This window comes from Artemia sp. Qi Xiang Cuo, chromosome 10 (assembly GCF_049724085.1).
Source record: "Artemia sp. Qi Xiang Cuo chromosome 10, ASM4972408v1, whole genome shotgun sequence".
NCBI classification, from domain to species: Eukaryota; Metazoa; Arthropoda; class Branchiopoda; order Anostraca; family Artemiidae; genus Artemia; species Artemia sp. Qi Xiang Cuo.
This window is the reverse complement of record NC_142803.1, coordinates 36,088,643-36,110,380: the sequence shown is the minus strand read 5'-3', so window position 1 is coordinate 36,110,380 and position 21,738 is coordinate 36,088,643. Positions and strand designations below refer to the sequence as shown.

Here is a 21,738-nt window from a genome sequence, read left to right as displayed (position 1 = left end):
AATAACTACTTGCATCTGCAGAAACTTACAAATGTCACTGCAACTACTTGCGACTTACTGCAAATACTAGACATAGTAGACTAACTGTGACTATTTGCAACTCCAACTACTTAAAACTGCAACTGCAGCTAGATGTGATTGTGACTACTTACAAATGATGCTGCTACTACTACTACCATTACTAGCCTATTACTGCTACTGCTATTGAATTAAATCAAAGGAGTTTAAGTGCATCCAGGTTGTCAAAATGACATAAATGCAATATATCACAAATGGAATAGGGTATTTAGTTGAAACCTTTAAGGGAAAGTTTAGGGGGGTATGAAACTAAATCAAAATAAACTATGGGTATCCAGATTGCCAAAAGGGTGTCTGTGCAACATTCCAAGAAAAACTCAAAGTAATATGTTGCAGCTTCAGGATATGTTTTTGGGGATGTTAAGCTAAAACAAAAGAAACTATGTGCATCCAATTTTGTCCAAAGAACATATCTGCAATATCTCAGGAACAGTTAAGGGTGATATTAAGTTAAGATTATCAGGGCATGTTGAGTGGGAAATTGAACTCAATCAAAATGTACTATTTGCATCTTAGGTTGTCAAAAGAATTTATCTGCAATATCTCAAGAAAGGTATAATTTAATAAGTGACCCTATGAGTATCCTCAATGAAATTGGAGACGAGGCCTTAGACTTAGACATGACAGTAAACGCCTCTAAGTCCATGATAATGCCCATTTGTTTCCTCAAATCCTTGCCCTATTTTCTTAATCCTATCTCTCCTGAAATTTCTGTGTCCTCATTTAAACTACTTGGCGTCACAATTTCTTCAAATTTAAAGTGGGATATCCACGTTAAAGACATCGTCCATAGAGCTAATGTGTCTATCGCCCTCCTTAAGCTCCTAAATAAATTCAGCGTCCTCCCCTTCCCACTCCTTACAAATTTACACGTCTTTTGTCCGCCCGCATCTAGAATATACTTGTCCAGTTTGGCACCCTGGTATATCTCACAAAGAATTGGAAAAAATCGAATCAATTCAAAAAAGGGCCTTGCAAATAATTTTCAAAAAAGGCAAGGTGCCATACTCTCTGCTTCTAAGAAAAGCTAGTCTGAAAACCCTGGAGCAAAGCAGGGTTTCTTTGTGCCTCCGTTTTGCAAAAAATACCATAACAAGCCCACGGACGGCAAGTATTTTCCCCAAACGTCACTCCCCATCCAGATTACGGCCGCCTCGAGCTGTTTCTGAGCCCATCCCTGCTTTATCCCCCTTTCGCTGCGTTACTTCCTGATACGAAAGAACTTTTATCCCCTTCATTACAGAAAAAATAAATAAAATTTCTCAATAGTTTCTCCCCCCCCCTCTTTTTTGTTTATTAGCTGATGGTACTGTCCCGGTTCTTGCACTTATTTGCTTCCCCCCCCTTTTTTACCGGTTTTTATTGCTTTTAACTCTTTTATTGATTTACTGTAGTTGAAATATTGACATTTTCTTAGTATCCTTTTTAATTTAAATGCATTTATTTCTTGCTCTAAGTTTAGTTTGACCAGTTTTTAATGCATTTCTGTCTCGCTTCAAGTTTAGTTTGACCAGTTTTTATCTTTTTATCTTTTTAATTGACTTTTTACAGTTTTAATTATTGACTCTTAAATGATTGTTCATTATGGTTTTCATTTATTTTGTTGTTGTTCTTTGCATTGTTAGTGTAACCATTTATATTGTCGACTCTAAAGTCCGAATTTGGCCCTTTGTGGGCTTGTGATAGCGTTTTTTTTTAAATAAATATCTTATCTAAATATCTTATCTCTAAAGGTTCTCACAATTGAGTGGAAACTTTCACCACATATGGAGGGGAATAGTTGATTAAGATCTACCTATACTCAAGGTTGTAACATGATGGGGGTTAGAATTCTGTCCCCCATATAGAACTCTAAAGATAATGCAGATTTTCAACTAATTTATTCTGAATATTTTTTCCATGTACCCACCCAACCAAAGCATTATAGTATAACTAATGCTAAAAATTGTCAGAAAATTTACAACAGATAAATAGTAAGCCAAAATCTGGGTTCTTAAAGGGAAAAAATAAAAGGGTTCAAAATTTTCTTTTCTAAACCAATGAAAACGACTATGTCAATAAAGAAAGAACAGGAATTAATTTTAAAAAAGCTTTTTTCACAAAAGAAGTTGTTCAAAGAAAAGTAAAGAGCTACATTAAGTCAAGGATGGTCAGAAATGGAATCAAATAGTTTTTCAAGCATAAAACTACTATTAAATTGTCATCAATAAATAAATGAAACCCAAAACAAGCAGAAATTACAATAAGTAACAAATTCAAAAAAAGAGCAGAGACTACTAAAAAGACGAGCAGGGCTAATGGACCCTCTGCCTTCTAAAGGCCAGGAAATAATTCCACTTTACTATAAACAGAATACATTTTAAACACTTTCTCTTTTTATAACATTAATAAATCCAAAATTATCAAGACTTTTGGAAATGAATATTGGCATACAAAACTGTCAATCCACATTTATTTGTTTTTCTTTTATTGATCTTAGATATAATGGTGATTTTTTTTTGATTTTTTAGTAAAACAAAGTAAAGATTGACTTCAATGAAGTGAAAATTATGATCTGGTCTTTAGAAGGCCAGATCTTTATGATCTGGTTAATTTATTCTAATGTCTGATTGTTTTGGGTTTCCTTTATTCATTGATGGTGATTTATAGTAGTTTTATACTCAAAAAATTATTTCACTTTATTTTTGCTCATCTGTGGCTTAACATAGCTCTTTAATTTTTTTTGGAAAACTTATTTTGTGTAAATTTCTTGTTAAATTAATTTTTAGACTGAAAGTAAATGGGGTAGACACTATTAACTTTTTCACTGTGCATTTTGGACTAACCAATACCCAAAAATACACTTAGAGAAATTCCATTAACATGTATTTCATAAAATATGCCTTATAAGAATATACTTAAAGGTTACAAATGAAATTTTTAGCACAAATATTGAACATCAAGTATGTTTCTTATGAATAAACTGCAGTCCTATTTTGATGAAACTTCTAGGAATGCATTTACATCCTAAACAAGGAATTTTCAACTTCTACCTCCAGAATAATGACTTCTAGGTAATTCAGAAAGCTGGTTTTCAAAATAAATGACATTTCCAGAAATTATCTGCCACATTGGGATCCAAAGATGTGTTTTCAAGCTCTTGTCTCTGCCTTGTCCTTGTATATTTCTTATTTATAAGACTTGAAGGTTCCTGAAAGAAGGGGGCGAGGTATACCAGTCTTAACCATGAGGAGATAAAAAGAGGTTGCCTTAGATTAAACTTCAAGTTCTGGGAAATCCTTGCCAATCCATTAGCCTCGTAGAACAAAGTCCAAATATATATTGCGTTTTTCTCATAGGCAGCACTGCATGAATAGAAAGCAACTTGGCTTCCACATATTATTTATTTTACATTTTTCCTCCATACCACTTTGCTTCGAAGCTGTTGCAAAACAATTTGAAAAATTCCACTATTGGAAATAAAATGAGCATATATAATTTGGGCAAACATATACTCTAGTCCAGAGCCCCAAAACATTTTCTTTGGGAATCATTTGCACTTCAAAACTATTTCTAAAAGTATCACTTTTAAAGCAAAAGCTTGTAAATATTTCCTCTTTCACATAATTTAGCAAGGAAGAAAGTGAAAACACCACTTTATAGTCCTATCTTTTTTATGCTCTTTCAAATATAATGATTGGTTCTGGGGGAAATTTCCTTTTGAGTCCTTTAAGGGGTCCCAAAAGGTAACTTCTACTGTTATGTTACTACAAATTTTATAGCACAGAATATTCACCCTTAAATGCATACATCAGGAAAATGTTTGAGATTTGAGAATAAATTCTGTATATTCAAATGTTTATTGAATTAGGTTTTATGCATTTGGAATGAATAAATGCCTTTGGAGATAAATTTGTAGTTGACAATATAATTTAACTAGGATGAAAATGAATACCTCACTTGATGCTTTTTTATGCTTGTTCATAAATCAATAATTGCTTCTAGGGGAAATTACATTTTGAGCCATCAATGGGGCACAAAAAAAGCAAAATACTCTATACCAGCCTTAGTTCTTTAAAACCAAACATTTACATCTGATATAAATAACAATACCAGATAGAGACATAATCTAGGGCAGAGAAAACATCAACATCAGAGCCAAGAAACTACAGTTTCAGAGTGGAATATAAAAGGTCACATCAAAACTAAAACAGGGCCTCTTAATATTCATAGCTCTTAGCTGGTAGCTAAGTTTTTTAAGTTTTTAAAAATAGCCCTGGATACACACAACAATTCAAACAATTACATTAACAAAACTTTGGTTCAGATCAAGTGAATTACAAAAAGCTACTGGTCATTCTGATGTGGTGAGACTCAGATTAGCTGTCACAGATCTTCAGGTAATTGTTTGATCACAAGCCTAAATTAGAATTCCCAACAAAAACCTTGCACATTTGGAAAAAAACTACAAATCATTTTTTTTTCTATCCTTTTCCATAAATAGCCTCCAAAATAGCACTAAAGACAGTACATATGGGATCACAAACACATTGTAAAGGTGGGCCAACACCTGGGGTGTAATTTGCTATGGAACAGGGAATGCAACAGTCTCTCCCAGACCTCAGCCCCCCACCCCGAGCTGAAAGTTAGTTTCTTCAAAAAAGCAGTTTAAAAACAGGTTTCTAAAAAACCTTCTAATCAGAATAATTGTTATTTGTAGCTGATCCATGAATGGCAATTGCTATTTTGAAAAGTGGCTCTTAAAAAAAAATGTTTGACATATTAAGACTAATGAAATAACAATTACCATTCCTGAATCAGCTACAAATGATGATCCTTTTCTCACTAGCCAGTTTTTTAAGAAACATATTTTTAACCTTTGGTTAATTTGGGCTGTTTTGAGTCCTTTAAGAGCTCAAAATTTAAGTTTTTCCACCAGCAATTAATGAATTAAAAAGAGCACAAAAAAAGGCATTAAGTGCTGTATTCACTTTCATTTTAGGTAAATTATGTTGTCAACTGCAAATTTACCTCTTTGAAACATGACACTTTAAATTTCCTGGAAGGTTCATAAAAATAAATATAAATGTTTTTAAAGCAACTGTACTTACATAAAACTGAAGAACAATGTTTTAACTTTGGGGGGGGAATCGTAGTGTCATAAAATTCGTTATTGATTGCTGTTTTAAAAGAGTCTATTTTTGTGATTTCATAGACGTAGGAAAATGTCTCAAATCCTTGTAGATAGCACTAGTAAGTTTGCTCATTTACATTAGTGTTATATGAAAAGTATTTGCAGACACAGTAGAAGATATTTTTGATTTTATACAGGTTCTGTTTCTGTAATATATACTTTCTGTATCTTTGGAACAGCATAAGTACCTTGGCATTTATTGAACTTGTGGGTTCAAGGGTTTTTTAAAGTTCTGACTTAGGATACCACCCACAATCCTTTATTTCTGGTCAGTTCTAATGTCTGAGAGCACTTATAGCTATTCAGCACACAGCAAGTCAGATATAAGTATGTAATTTATAGTGGTTTCAAGTCACCCTCTACAAAATGAAAAAGTGGTAGGATTTACTTCAAGTAATTAACATCTTATTGGATAAAGTGAAAGACATGGTAATTGTATGTCCCATAATTAATAAATAAATGAAAAAAATATATTTTGACCTGTAGAAATAATAATCTGGGCTTTAGGCTAAGTGCCACTTAAATCAACATGCAAAATTCAGTGCTCAAAACAAAATTTCTTGTTTTTTTTTCTTACTTCCTAATCTTGTCAAAACTAAAACTAAATAATTTTATAGTTTATAATAACACACAACCTGACCTTTAATTTAAGCTACTCTGAGACTCTCTAGAAGGCAGTGTTAGGCAAGTTTACATTTTTTTTTTTTATTTCTTAGACCACACTGTTTTTCCATTTACTAAAAATTAAACAAGAAAAATGGGTTTTAATTTCTATAAAGCAGTGAATACAAAACACCTAATTAAACCTAAATGCTCCGAATATTTCGGCCCCACATCCGGGAGCCTTTCTCAACGAAAAAAAAAATTTCTTTCATCAACATAAAAAACATACTAAACAAAACAAAAGAAAAAATATAAATAAATGGGAAAAGAAAACTCACATAGTAAATAAACAATTCCATTCACTGGCGTATAAAAAAAATCGAATGCATATATTGATTGGAACATGCCTTTCACAGAATATACATGGAAATCTATCAAAAAATGAAAATATATTTATACTTAAACTAAAACAAAAAAGGTCAGCTAACCCCCAGCCCATAACCCCTAAATAGATCTCACAGGTTCATCACCCAATGTTTGAATTATAAATTGAACAGATTCGTTTGCTTGCAAGCTTAGCTGCAGTTCGTTTACCTTTCCTAGCATTTAACCCAGTCTGATCTTTGTCCGCAAGTTCATCATTCGTATCCGAGCGATTATAAAACATAGTACTGGTTGAAAATTTTACCTGCTTTTTAATGTAACTATTATAAATCGAATTGATCCTAAAATCCCCTTTACCTCTATTGATACTAATACCTATCTTTTTATATTATCTTTTTTATTTCTATAATTTCCCTGAAGCTTTGTAAAAGTCCTACAGGCGTATCTACTATTTTTGTTTGATCAAATAAAATAATGTGATGAGGAAAATTATAAAGATGTTCTGCAACAGCTGACTCAAACGTTTCTGGTGTTTTGTTTTGTTTTAGAGCGCAATCTATAGCATTCTTGTGTTGCTGTAGCCTATTTTCTAAAATCTGTTGTTTTCTTCCCACATAAAATTTACCACAAGAGCATGGAATTTTGTATACTCCCTTTTGCAAATTTCTCGGTACCTTGTCTTTCCCTTTATTTAACAACGAGCTTATATTATGTTCTGATTTAAATGCTGTATTTATATTACGTTTTTTTTCATTCTCTTCTTAATTTTTGTGATAATATTGGGAAGAAAGGCAAAGTTATGTAATTTGTTTCTTGATTTGACCCATCTTCTTCTAATATTTCTGGCTCCGTCAACTTTTGTTTCCTTTTTTCAATTATTTGAGAAATCATATTTTCCGGATAGCCATTACCTACTAGAATATCCTTAATAAAAATTAGTTCATTGCTTATGTATTCTGGTGATGCTAATTTTAATACCCTATCAACTAAAGAAATAACCCCACCCCTTTTTACCTGGATCGGATGATTTGATGTGAAAGACAAGTAACGGTTGTTATTAGTCAGTTTATGGTAAATTGAAAACGCTAGTTCGTTATTATTTCTATGGATCAAAATATCTAGAAACGGTAACTTATTCTCTGTTTTCTTTTCAATTGTAAAAATTAATTCTCCTCCCAGATTATTTAAAAGTTCCGAAAAATCTTCAATTTGTGATTCCCTGTAATTCCAAATAACTAAAATATCATCCATATATCTGCCCCAAAATTTAGGTTTTAAAAAATATGTTTCTATAGTTAAATTTTCTACCTACTCTACATAAATATTTGCTAACAACGGACTTAAAGGCCCTCCCATTGCCAATCCCCTAATTTGATGGTAAAAATTATCTCTAAACGTGAAGTAATTAGTATACTTGCTAGTTATTCTGACTAAATTTAATAGTTTCCAGTTCAATTCCCGAAGATAATTCTTCTATCTCATTTTTACGTTCCTCAAGTTTTTTGGATAAAATACCAAACGATTTATCAAAAGGAATATACTTATACATGGATTTTATATCAAAACTGAACAATTTAGATTCTTCTGATATTTCTACACTTATAAGTTTATCTTTTAAAAATTCCGAGTTTTTTATACACGAATTTTGGAGATATAATAATGGTTTAAGTGTCATTGCTGCCCATTTCTCGATTTTGACCGTTGGAGAATTGGTTGTTGAAACAATAGGTCTTAAAGGGATACCTATTTTATGTAATTTTGGCAAACCATATATTCTAGGGCTAACTGATGTATCACAAGTTCTTTCCAAGGGGATCAGTTAGCCCTAGAATATATGGTTTGCCAAAATTACATAAAACAGGTATCCCTTTAAGACCTATTGTTTCAACAACCAATTCACTAACGGTAAAAATCGAGAAATGGGCAGCAATGACACTTAAACCATTATTATATCTCCAAAATTCGTATATACAAAACTCGGAATTTTTAAAAGATAAACTTATAAGTGTAGAAATATCAGAAGTATCTAGATTGTTCAGTTTTGATATAAAATCCATGTATATGTATATTCCTTTCGATAAATCGTTTAGTATTTTATCCAAAAAACTTGAGGAATGTAAAAATGAGATAGAAGAATTATCTTCGGGAATTGAACTGGAAACTATATTAAATTTAGTCAGAATAACTAGCAGGTATACTAATCACTTCACGTATAGAGACAATTTTTACCGTCAAATACGGGGATTGGCAGTGGGAGAGCCTTTAAGTTCATTTTTAGCAAATATTTATGTAGAGTATGCAGACAGTTTAGGTATAGAATCATATTTTTTAAAACCTAAATTTTGGGGCAGATATATGGAGGATATTCTAGTTATTTGGAATTACAAGGAATCACAAATTGAAGATTTTTTGGAACATTTAAATAATCCGGGAGGAGAGTTAATTTTAACAATTGAAAATGAAACAGAAAATAAGTTACCGTTTCTAGATATTTTGATCCATAGAAATAATAACGAACAAGTGATTTCAATTTACTGTAAACTGACTAATAACCACCGTTACTTGTCTTTCACATCAAATCATCTGATCCAGGTAAAAAGGGGTGTGGTTATTTCTTTAGTTGATAGGGTATTAAAATTAGCATCACCAGATTACATAAGCAATGAACTAATTTTTATTAAGGATTTTCTAATAGGTAATGGCTATCCGGAAAATATGATTTCTCAAATAATTGAAAAAAGGAAAAAAAAGTTGATGGAACCAAAAATATTAGAAGAAGGTGGGTCAAATCAAGAAACAAATTACATAACTTTGCCTTTTATCCGAATATTATCAAAAAAATTAAGAAGAGAATGAAAAAAACATAATATAAATACAGCATTTAAATCAGGACAAAATATAAGCTCGTTGTTAAATAAAGGGAAAGACAAGGTCCCGAGAAATATGCAAAAGGGAGTATACAAAATTCCATGCTCTTGTGGTAAATTTTATGTGGGAAGAACACAATAAATTTTAGAAAATAGGCTACAGTAACACGAGAATGCCATAGATTGCGCTCTAAAACAAAACACCAGAAATGTTTGAATCAGCTGTTGCAGAACATCTTTATAATTTTCCTCATCACAGTATTTTATTTGATCAAACAAAATAGTAGATACATCTGTAGGACTTTTACAAAGCTTCAGGGAAATTATAGAAATAAAAAAGATAATATATGGGGGTATTAGTATCAATAGAGATGAAGGGGATTTTAGGATCAATTCGATTTATAAGTTTAATTAAAAAGCAGGTAAAATTTTCAACCAGTACTATTTTTGATAATAGTTTGGATACAAATGATGACCTTGCGGACAAAGGTCAGACTGGGTTAAATGCTGGGAAAGGTAAACGAACTGCAGCTAAGCTTGCAAGCAAATGAATCTGTTCAATTTATAGTTCAAACATTGGGTGATGAACCTGTGAGATCTATTTAGGGGTTATGGGCTGGGGGTTAGCTGACCTTTTTTGTTTTAGTTTAAGTATAAATATATTTTCATTTTTTGATAGATTTCCATTTATATTCTGTGAGAAGGTGTGTTCCAATCAATATAAGCATTTGATTTTGTTTATATGCCAGTGAATGGAATTGTTTATTTAATATGTGAGTTTTCTTTTCCTATTCATTTATATTTTTTCTTTTGTTTGTTTAGTATGTTTTTTTTGTTGATGTAAGAAATTTTTTTTTCCATTGAGAAAGGCTCCTGGATGTGGGGCCAAAATATTCGGAGTATTTTTGTTGAATTAAGTGTTTTGTATTCACTACTTTATAGAATATAAAACCCATTTTTCTTGTTTAATTTTTTTTTTAACTTTTGGTGTTGTCATCCCAAGACTTCAAGTCACCCTGCCCTACAGTACTGTGATGGATTTAACTAGCCTAGCTAATTGAATTATGAGTTTTTAACTACTTTTTTAACTGCCTACATTATAGTCTAAAATCTATAGACAGGATAACAAGTTAAATTTTAGGATCTCATTAAGAGCTGAAAATGCAGTTTCTCTGGGAAGTGATTATTATATTTAGAAAGAGCATAGCCTAGCTAAAAATAAAGATGTCTAACACATTCACTTCCTTCCTAGATAGCTAAATTATGTAAACAAAGAAGGAATTTACCCCAAAAGCTGCCTTATTCATCAAAGGTTTTCACCCTTTGTAGAGCAGAGGGGTGAATATAGACACTTCAAAGTTCTTTCTGGAACACAGCCTCGCTTTTGATTCATTTCCTGAAAGCTTTGTTCACCCAATGCAGCCACTATCCATAATAGTAAAAGGCAGTTGATCTAGAATTATTAAAATTCTACTATGGCTACTTTTGGCTATCTTGGAAAGGGGTTAAGTTAGGAAGATGAAACTTTCAGCGATGTATCTACAGGCTAAAGTATGCCCAGGAAGGTATTTTGAAGTACCTACCTCCACTCCTTCTCCCTCTAGAGGGTCCTGAAATGTGCCTAGGCTATATGACAGATCTATACCTATTGAAATTTTGACAAAACAACATTTTACCTTAATTTTCAGTTATCAGTTTCCTTTTCTCTGGCTTTAGTTCCTAGGATACAATTCCTGTAATTAGAGTAGAATTTCAAACCATATCAATGTTGTTTTTTTTTCAAAATCTAGGAAATTTATTTGCATATCTTTGAAAAATTATAAATTGAGATTGTACAAAGTTTTGGAAATGAAAACAGTTGTGTTGTAGGCTACTTGATTTAAGCAGAAGAGCTATTTTGTAAGGTTTCATTTTTCATTTTTATGATACAGATATTTTTGAGGGTCATCAAACGTCAAGATCCCCTAGAGAGAGAAAGAGTCGATGTAGGTACTTCAGAATACCTTCCTGGGACATACTTTAGCCTGTAGACCCATCCCTAAAAGTTTCATTTTCCTAACTTAACCCCTTTCCAAGATAGCCAAAAGCAGAATTTTGCAACCTACTCACTTAGAATGGCTACGAAGGAAAATTCTTGGCATGTGACAGATATAGTTTACAGTGAATAATCTATTTCATTACTCCCACTTTAAAAATGCAAATTTCGTTTTTTTCTATCTGAGTAAGATAAATAAACTTAATAGCCATCTAATACTAGTTAGCAATCAGCGTAATTTTGAAATAAGGATAAAAACGCCTTTATTAGGCCTTGTAGGTGTGTCGAATTTATTTCTGAAATTTTATTTTTTGACAACACAAGTTTGTACAAGTTCATCAAAGGTCAATGCCTTTCGGAAAGAACGGGTGATAGGTAGATATTCAAAATACATTCCTGGGGGATAGTACATACTCTGAAACATTCTAGAAAGTCTCTTTCACTTAACTCAACTACTGTTCAAGATAACAACATACAGTTCTTATTTAGTGGTTACCCTCTCCAAAAGGAAACGGCATAAAATTTTAAAAATTACGTTAAAAAAATTCTAAAATACTTCTTATATAATTTCGAATAGCTTATCACTTTACTACTACTACTACTACTAACAACTCACCTCAGCATCAAGCCGCCTGAGGCCAACACAGCTACACACGCTCCTCCTCCATCCCAATCTATTCAAAGCCGCCCTTTATACACCCTAACTCAAAGTTCTCATTTCCATTAAATCTTCCTTTATGACATCCTTCCACCCCAGACGAGGATGACTTGCTTTCTGTTTTGCCCTAGATGGTTGGCCGGAAAGAACAATCTTCGGCAATCTGTCATCCTTCATCCGCACAACATGTCCTAACCACCTCAACCTTTCTTTCATTATAGACCTAGAAAGCGGTATTGAACCACATTTTTCGTATAGCCTATTGTTTGAAATACGGTCAGTCAGCCGGGTACCCAGAACAATCCTTAAGCAATTTCTCTGGAAAACATCTAGCAAATCTTCATCCGCTTTTCGGAGCGTCCATGCTTCAGAGCCATATTTGACCACTGTCATCACTGTAGCTTCTAAGATTCTAATCTTGGTTTGCAGACTTATCTCCCTATTCTTCCAGACTTTTTTTTAACAGTGAAAAAACACCCCGAGCCTTGGCTATTCTATTTTTAATATCTTCACTGCTCCCACCATCTTTACTAATAATACTACCAAGGTAAGTGAAGCTGCCCACCTGATCAATCTTTTCATTACCCAACGTCACCTTTTCATCTTCACTTATTCCTAGCCTTAGTGACTTAGTCTTCATAACATTAATTTTCAAACCAATACTAGCACCCTGAACTCGCAAAACCTCTAAAACTTCATTCATTTTGCTCACACTTTCATGTAGGATGCATAAATCATCAGCAAAATTCAAGTCCAGTAGACTTTTTCCTCCCCATTTGATTCCGTGGTCTCACATTGCCTTTCCTGTGCTCCTTAAAACAAAGTCAATCAAAATAATCCATATAAAGGGGGATAGAACACAGCCCTGCTTAACTCCTGATTTAATACAAACCAGTTGCTAACCTCATTTCCTACCTTAACCGCAGCAGTGTTATTCTCGTACATAGCACTAATCACTTTAATGTATTTATCTGGTATACCATACAAGGATAAAACCTTTACTAAAGCTCCTCTATAAACAGAATCGAACGCTTGCTCATAATCTATAAAACTGAGGACCAAAGGTGTTTGAAAACTTAGGCACTTCTCAATTATTAACCTAAGAGTGAAAATTTGGTCAACACATCCTCTACCTTTTCTAAAACCGCACTGCTTTTCTCTTAAAACTTTGTCTACGGCATCTCTCAGTCTAAAAAGTATCATATTACTAAGCAATTTGCCACCTACAGAAACCAGACTAATGCTTCAATAATTACCACGCTCACTCTCATCACCTTTCTTATAAAGTAGCTTAATTAAGGTTCTTCTAAAATCATTAGGGACTTCCCCTTTTTCAAAAATCACATTTATAATCTTCAGTAATTTATTTCTAACCTCAGAGCCATCATATTTAAGAAAATCATTTACTACCCTATCAGCACCTGGAGCCTTATTATTTTTTTATCCTTTTAGTACTGTTGCTAATTCCTCCTCACAAAACAAATCTTCCTTCACATCCAAGGTATCACAAACTTTTTATTTTCCTCTATATTTTTTCCTGCAACTCTATCTCGGTTAAGCCTACTACTTATAAATATGTGTAACTCACTGACTAGGCATATAAGTTATATACAGAAATATTTCGGCCAACCGTCTAGGGCTAAACAGAAAGCAGGTCGTCCTCGTTTGGGTTGAAAGGACGTCATAAGAAAGATTTAAAGGAAATGGGACCTTGTCTCGGTTAAGCAAATTCTTAAAATGTTCGGCCCATCTCGCTTTAGCTTTTGCCTTATGGCTAATTGCCACCCCATTCCTATCTTTAACTGGGACAAGTCCGGATTGACTACTACCTTTCAATTTGTTAACGTGCCAGTACAATATTTTACTATTATGCCGTCTAGCTGCATCTTCTAAATCCTCGGCAATTTTATCCATGGCCTCCACTTCACACCTCCTTAGTTCATATTTCAATGCTTTCTCCACTTTCCTTACATTTCTTTTGTTTTCATGCGATCTATCACTCAGATAATTATTGTACAAGTCCTTTCTCCTTTCTATTAAACATAAAGCTTTTTCACTAATATTCTTAGCTGCAGTTCTAGCTTTCTTCCATAATACACCTTCAGCAACTTCACAAATTATTTTTCTAAAATTATTCCAATCTTCTTCCACATTATCAAACTTTAAACTCTCAAGTTTAGTATTCAACTGTTCCTGTACAGTTTCTCTCAAATTCTCATCCTGGAGTCTACTAACATCATAACTTCCCGGGAGGTAATTACCCTTCCGATATTTCAGCTTTAAATTAACCCTTGACACTACTAGATGGTGATCTTTACTTTTAACATCAATAACAACACTCCTATATACCCTAGTATCTTGTATTGATCCTGCCAGTCTTCGGTTTACTATAACCTAATCATTAAGGTTTGCTGTCTTACCACCATGTGAATACCATGTTAACTTTAGAGCCATTTTATGATCAAATACCATATTGCTTATAACTAGATTGTTATACCTACAAAATTGCAAAAGCCTATAGCCATTACTGTTTTCTTTTCCCCCAACAGATTTACCAAGTTAGGATACCCTCTCTCCCTATTTCTACCAACCTGGGCGTTAAAATCTCCCAGTAATAACATCATATTTTTACTTGGGACCCTGTCTATTTGCTCCTGTAACTGTGAGTAAAATTCATCTGAGTCACTAGTATCTCCATCAGTCAGTTCTACAGGGGCGTATACTTTTATAACTGATGCCCTGAACTTTCTAGTCATAAAATGAGCAATTAGTATTCTATTATTAATACCTTCCCAGCCTAAACAAGACTTAGCAGCTCCCTTTTTCATCATGAGCCCTACCCACTGTCTATATGCCCCATCCTTCGTGCCCAAGTAAGCAAATTCTATATCACCTAATTTTATGGTTCCAAGCCCTGGGATATGAGTTTCTGAAATTGGTAGAAAATCGAGTTCGAATCGTCTGAATTCGTCAGTCAAAATGTTGATACGATAGTCATTTTTTAATGTCGTAACATTCCAAGTTCCAATTTTCATGTTCTTTAAATCATTGAAATTTTTTTCGCCTCAGGAAAAGCAAGGATCCCGGATACCAGTGCAGGACAGGGATCGTATATCTTCTCAATTCTACACCAAGGTACTTTAGATGGCTTAGAACCAGAGAGAAAGAAGTCCCTGGAGCCCCTATCAATGGGTACTTTGTACAATCCTTGGACCATCATTGTCAAAACATGGTTTTCAACACTTGCTGATGCTCCTCTGTCAACAGGAGTCGAAATCATGCACAGACAATCTCAAGCCTATTAACTCTGACTCATTACATATTCATGCCTACAAATATTATGCTACTACGGGGAGGCAACTCATAATAGATAAATTAGCTATGAAGAGGTTTTTCAGCCCAAAGACGCCCATCAAAACATACCAATCCCAGAAGAAATTGTCCATTCATCAGAATCCCGTGCGAATACCGTGTAGTTTACTAGGCTGTAATTTCTTTGAGGGGTGCTACTACTCAAATGGGAATAGAGTTGACCACAAGGTCCCCAGTATTGCGGTTACCCCGAAAAGGTCGAGGCAGCCCTTTGCAGAGGCTGTTGTCCATCTTACGCCCTGCCACAGTTGTCCTCCTATAGAGGATCCTCCCGCGATGGTGTTCTGCATCACCATGCAATTTAACCCATTGCTGGGAGAAGGTTTGCAACTCATGGAACTTGTGGACAAACCAGTGGGCCCTTTTGAGTGTACATTTGAGGGGCCTTCTTCCTCCTCCGCCTATATTTATGACCCCGGGCAAGGGTGCCCCAGATTCTATTATGGACCCCAGGGACAAGGTCCCCCCTTGGTCTGTGCCTCCTATGGAGGTACCCTACATATCTGTAGAGCGTTCCCCTATCACCCCCTGGGAACACGCTGAATGGCCTAGGGGAGGCCAGATAAACGGATCACTTTTGTTTTGCAAAGGCCATAACTCAGTGACATATTTAACCTACTACTTATAAATATACATAACTCACTGACTAGGCCTATATAAGTTATATACCGAAATATATAACTCAGTGACATATTTAACCTACTACTTATAAATATGTGTAACTCACAGACTAGGCCTATATAAGTTATATACAGAAATATATAACTGAGTGACATATTTAGCCTACTACTTAAAATATGTTAAACTCACTGACTAGGCCTATATAAGTTATATACAGAAATATATAACTCAGTGACATATTTAGCCTCCTACTTATAAATATGTGTAACTCACTGACTAGACCTATCTAAGTTATATACAGAAATATATAACTCAGTGACATATTTAGCCTACTACTTATAAATATGTGTAACTCACTGACTAGGCATATAAGTTATATACAGAAATATATAACTCAGTGACATATTTAGCCTACTACTTAAAATATGTTAAACTCACTGACTAGGCCTATATAAGTTATATACAGAAATATATAACTCAGTGACATATTTAGCCTACTACTTATAAATATGTGTAACTCACTGACTAGTCCTATCTAAGTTATATACAGAAATATATAACTGAGTGACATATTTAACCTACTACTTATAAATATGTGTAACTCACTGCCTAGGCCTGTATAAGTTATATACAGAAATATATAACTCAGTGACATATTTAGCCTACTACTTAAAATATGTGTAACTCGCTGACTAGGTCTATATAAGTTATATACAGAAAAATATAACTCAGTGACATATTTAGCCTACTACTTATAAATATGTGTAACTCACTGACTAGGCCTATATAAGTTATATACAGAAATATATAACTGAGTGACATATTTAGCCTACTACTTATAAATATGTGTAACTCACTGACTAGACCTATATAAGTTATATACAGAAATATATAACTGAGTGACATATTTAGCCTACTACTTATAAATATGTGTAACTCACTGACTAGGCCTATAAGTTATATACAGAAATATTTCGGCCAACCGTCTAGGGCTAAACAGAAAGCAGGTCGTCCTCGTTTGGGTTGGAAGGACGTCATAAGAAAGATTTAAAGGAAATGGAAACTTCATGGGAGGGTGTAAAAAGGGAGGCTTTGAACAGACTGGGATGGAGGGAGGGCATATGTAGCTGTGTTGGCCTTAGATGGCTTGGTGCTGCGGTGAGTTGTCAGTAGCAGTAGTTGTGGTCACTGTGTCATCTCTTCAAATCAAAAAGAGAATTCTACAAAAATCTTTTATACTAGAAAAAACAATACAGTCTAGTTTTTGAAACAACGGGGTTCCATTTCCATTAAACAATGGAGAAATTGAACAAGTCTTACTTGTCCGTAAAAAACTTTCAGAAGACTGGAGGAAACTCATATTAGGTTGCAGGGTCACACTTACGCTCAACTAATTATAGACGTGGAACTCAGCGTAGATGCTAGTCATGCTACATAGTTCGTACTGTGAACACTCCTAATGATTTGGCTAGCTTTTGTTTAGGCAATTACTTATAAAAAACTTGTTCAACAAAATGAGTTTTTCAAAGAAAAGTAAAGAACTCCATTAAACCAAAAATGAGCAAAAATAAAATCAAATTTAATCTACAAAGCGTGAAACTACCATAAATCAGCATCGATAAACAAATGAAACCAAAGACGAACAGAAAGTACAATAAATAACCAAGTCAAACTCAAAACGAGCAGAAATTAACATAAGTAGGGCTCAAAACCCCTATGTCTTCCCAAGGCCAGAACATAATTTGCACTTTACAGAAAAAATATAAATGTTTTTACTTTCATAACTTCAATAAATCAAATAATATTAATATGTTGATTACTAAATATCAGTATATGTATATTAAACTGACATTTCACATTTATTTGTATTTTTGAACATAATACCCTCAGTTGTTCTTGGGATACTGCTGAGATGCCTTATTGGGAATTAGCATTAACACAGTGCATTTTGATTTGATCTCAAGGCAACATTTAGTTTTTAAACATAACGGGCAAATGGGAGGGTGGACGTGGGAGGGGGACTAGTTGCCCTCCAATCACTTCCGACTATTAAAATGGGCATTAGTTCTTTCTATTTTCAATCGAATGATCCTTTTGGAAGTTGATAAGAGAACTCCTTCATACGAAGTGCCCTGGTCTAAACAAAAACAAAGGAAAGAAGCCATTTCAATTTCCAATCGAATGAGCCCTTTTGAAGTTTCTACGACAACACTTTCAATAAAAACCTTATATACCCCCAGGGCATAACTTACAACCCTTGCCCTGAGGGCTGGGGGGGGGTTGTCATCCTCAAAGACTTAATTTCCAGACATTTTAAACAACGTTAAATAAAATTGCTCTCTCAAAATTTTGACTGGATGTGTTTGGGGAAATGGTGGGCATTAGAGGGGGGTTAGTTACCCTCCAATCACTTCTGACTATTAAAAAGGGCATTAGCCCTTTCAATTTCCAATCGAATGGACCCTTTTGAAGTTTCTACTTCAACGCTTTCTATAAGAACCTTATATGCCCAAGGGCATAATATAAAACCCTTGCCCTGAGGGCTGTGAGGATGTTGTCATCCTCAAAGACATAATTTCTGGACCTTTCAACTACGTTGAACAAAATGGTTATCTCAAAATTTTGATTGGATAAGATAAAATTTATTGCTGAAAAACGGCTATCACAAGCCCAAAAGGGCCGAATTCGCACTTTATCTTCAAATAAAGTGAAAAAAGAACAACAAAAACAAACAATCGAACAACAACAGAAAATTATAAAAGGGTCAATGTAAAATACATAAAAATGTTAAAAAAAAACAAATTAAACTCATAAAATAGAAGGTCAATGTCAAGTAAGCAAAAATACCAAAACAAACGAAAACTCGTAAAATCAACAAGGGGATAACAAAAATTAGAACAAAAACATAAGTAAGTTAGTGACTAAAAACATACATAAAAAACGTCCAAATTTGCAAAATGGGCTTTAAAATCAATAATTATGAAGTAAAAAGTTAGTGAGGGGGGGGGGAGTTTGCGGAGATTCACTTATTGAAAATGTCAACTATGTAAGGGATAAAAGTTCTTCTATATCTTTCAGTGCAAACTCTTATTGGGGCAAGAAGGGAGATTTTTGTTGACACAGAACGCGGGAGGCGGGGTCGAAGGAGTGAATGTTGACCAGGGAAAAGGGGAGTTGTTCGAAGGTTGTGAAGGGCATTGTTAGCAAAACACAAGATAATTTTTGCTCTCCTTTCCTTAAGGGTGACAAGATTAGCTCTCCTAAGAACGGAAATATAAGGTACTTTACCCTCATTGAAGATAATTCTTAGGCACCTTTTTTAGACTGCCTCTATTCTGTCTGAAAATTCAATGGAGATGCCAGGATGCCAAACAGGACATGCGTACTCAAGAATTGGGCATACAAATGACAGGAAAAATCATCAAACAATGGGATTTAGGGCATTTAAATTTTGAAGGAGGGAAAGTGCGGCATTTGCACGTTTTAAGATGTCGTTAATATAACAATCCCATTTTAAGTCGCTTGAGATGGCAATGCCCAGTAATTTCATAGTGGTAACAGACATTTCAGGGGGGATTGGACAGGAGAAAGAAGGGGGAGTTTTAAGGAAATAATAGTAAGAAAAGTTGACTTTAAAGGGTTGAATTTCATATCATCTTTCATATGGATGCGTTTTGGGAAATGGTGGGCGTGAGAGGGGGGTTACTTGCCCTCCAGCAACCATCGACTATTAAAAAGGGCATTAGCCGTTTCAATTTCCAATTGAATGATTCCTTTTTTAATTTTCTACGACAATACTTTCTATAATAAAAAAAATTTATATGTCCCAAGCGCATAACTGACAACCCTTGCCCTGTGGGCTGTGGGGGGACTGTCATCCTCAAAAACATGATTTCCGGACCTTTTAACTACGTCGAACAAAATTGTTATCTGAAAATTTTGATTGGATGTATTTGGGGAAATGGTGGGTTTGAGAGGGGTGTTAGTTATCCTTCAATCACTTTCGACTATTAAAAAGGGAACAAACCCTTCTAATCTCCAATCTAATTAGCCCTTTTTGAATTTTCTACAACATCGCTATCTATAAAAACCTTCTATGCCCCCAGGGTATAACTTACAACCCTTGTCCTGAGGGCTCTGAGGGGTTTATTATATTCAAAGACCTAATTTCTAAAACTTTTAACTAGGTTGAACAAAATGGCTATGTAAAATTTTTGATTGGATGTGTTTGGGGAAAAAGTAGGCGTGAGAGGGGGGTTAGTTACCTTCTGATCACTTTCGACTATTAAAAATGGCACTAGCCCTTTGAATTTCAAATCGAATGAGCCCTTTTTCAAGTTTTTACGACAAACCTTTCAATAAAAACCTTAAATGCCGCCAGGGCATAACTTACAACACTTACCCTGAGGGTTGTGGGGGACTGTCATCCTCAAGATATAATTTCCGGACCTTTCAACTACTTGAACAAAATGGCTATCTCAAAATTTTGATTGGATGTGTTTGGGGAAAAGGTAGGCGTGAGAGGGGTGTTAGTTGCTATCCAATCACTTTCGACTATTAAAAAGGGCACTAGCCCTTTCGATTTCCAATCGAATAAGCCCCTTTTGAAGTTCCTGCGACAATGCTTTCTATAAAAACCTTATATGCCCCTAGGGAATAACTTACAAGCCTTGCCCTGAGGAATGTGGGGGGGGTCATCCTCAAAGACCTAATTTATAGAACTTTTAACTACGTTGAACAAAATGGCTCTCTCAAAATTTTGACTGGATGTGTTTGGGGAAAAGGTGGGCGTGATAGGGGGGTTAGTTGCGCTTCAATCACTTTTGACTATCAAAAAGGGCCCTTTGAATTTCCAATCGAATGAGCCTTTTTTGAATTTTCTACGACAACGGCTTCTGTAAAAACCATAGATGCCCCCAGGGCATAACTTACAACCCTTGCCTTCAGGGCTGTGGTGGAGTGTCCTCCTCAAAAACTTAATTTCTATTTGGAAATCCGCTACGCTGAACAAAATGGCTATCTCAAAATTTTGATTGAATGTGTTTGGGGAAATGCTGAGCTTTCAGGGGGTTTTAGCTGCCTTCCAATCACTTTCGACTATTAAAAAGGGCACTAGCCATTCCTATTTCCAATCGAATGAGCCCCTTTCAAAGTTTCTAAGACAACTCCATCGATACGAAGTTCCCTGGTGTGAAAAAAAATACACTGTGCCAACATCGTTCTTTACTTAGGCAGCGCTATTGCGCTGCCAATGATATGGCTTGATCATTTTTTGGTTCTGGGTCTTCTCAGACCAGGGCACTTCGTATCGAAGAAGTTGTCGTAGAAACTTCGAAAAGGGCTCATTCGATTGGAAATTGGAGTGGCTTGTGCTCTTTTTAATAGTCGAAAGTGATTGGATGGCAAGTTTCCCCCCACTCACACCCACCATTTCCCCAAACACCTCCGATCAAAATGTTGAGACAGCCATTTTGTCCAACGTAGTTGAAAGGTCCGGAAATTATGTCTTTGAGGATCACAACTGCATCACAGCCCTCAGGTCAAGGGTTGTAAGTTGTGTCCTAGGGGCATATGAGGTTTCTATAGAAAGCGTTGTCGTAAAAACTTCAAAAAGGGCTCACTCGGTTGGAAATTGAAAGAGCTAGTGCCCTTTTTAATAGTCGGAAGTGATTGGAGAGCAACTAACGCCCCTCTCACGCCTACCATTTCCCCAAACACATCCAATCCAAATTTCGAGATAGCCATTTTGTTTAACGTAGTTGAAAGTTCTGGAAATTAGGTCTTTGAGGATGACAAACTGCTCACAGCCTTCAGGGCAAGGGTTGTAATTTATGCCCTTGTGGGGCTTATAAGGTGTTTATAGAATGGGTTGTTGTAGAAACTCAAAAAGGGCTCATTTGATTGGAAATTGAAAGGCCTAGTGCAATTTTTAATGGTCGAAAGTTGT

The 21,738-nt window shown here is 34.8% G+C and overlaps 1 protein-coding gene across 3 annotated transcripts in view; it reads right to left on the bottom strand.

Annotated features, from left to right (window-relative positions):
* LOC148947710 (BMP-binding endothelial regulator protein-like) overlaps window positions 1–11,317 on the bottom strand; it is an 89,614-nt gene extending 78,297 nt beyond the window's left edge. The window contains exons 1-2 of one of the 3 annotated variants that reach the window (XM_089095384.1): window positions 11,215–11,299; window positions 10,392–10,558 (exon numbers count right to left, since the gene is read on the bottom strand). The gene's annotated coding sequence lies outside the window, so the exon portion shown is untranslated. Of the gene's footprint in view, window positions 1–10,391; window positions 10,559–10,781; window positions 10,839–11,214 lie in introns of all 3 variants that reach the window. The other 2 variants (XM_089095386.1, XM_089095383.1) reach the window with 2 other exon arrangements.
* Window positions 11,318–21,738: the final 10,421 nt, after the last annotated feature.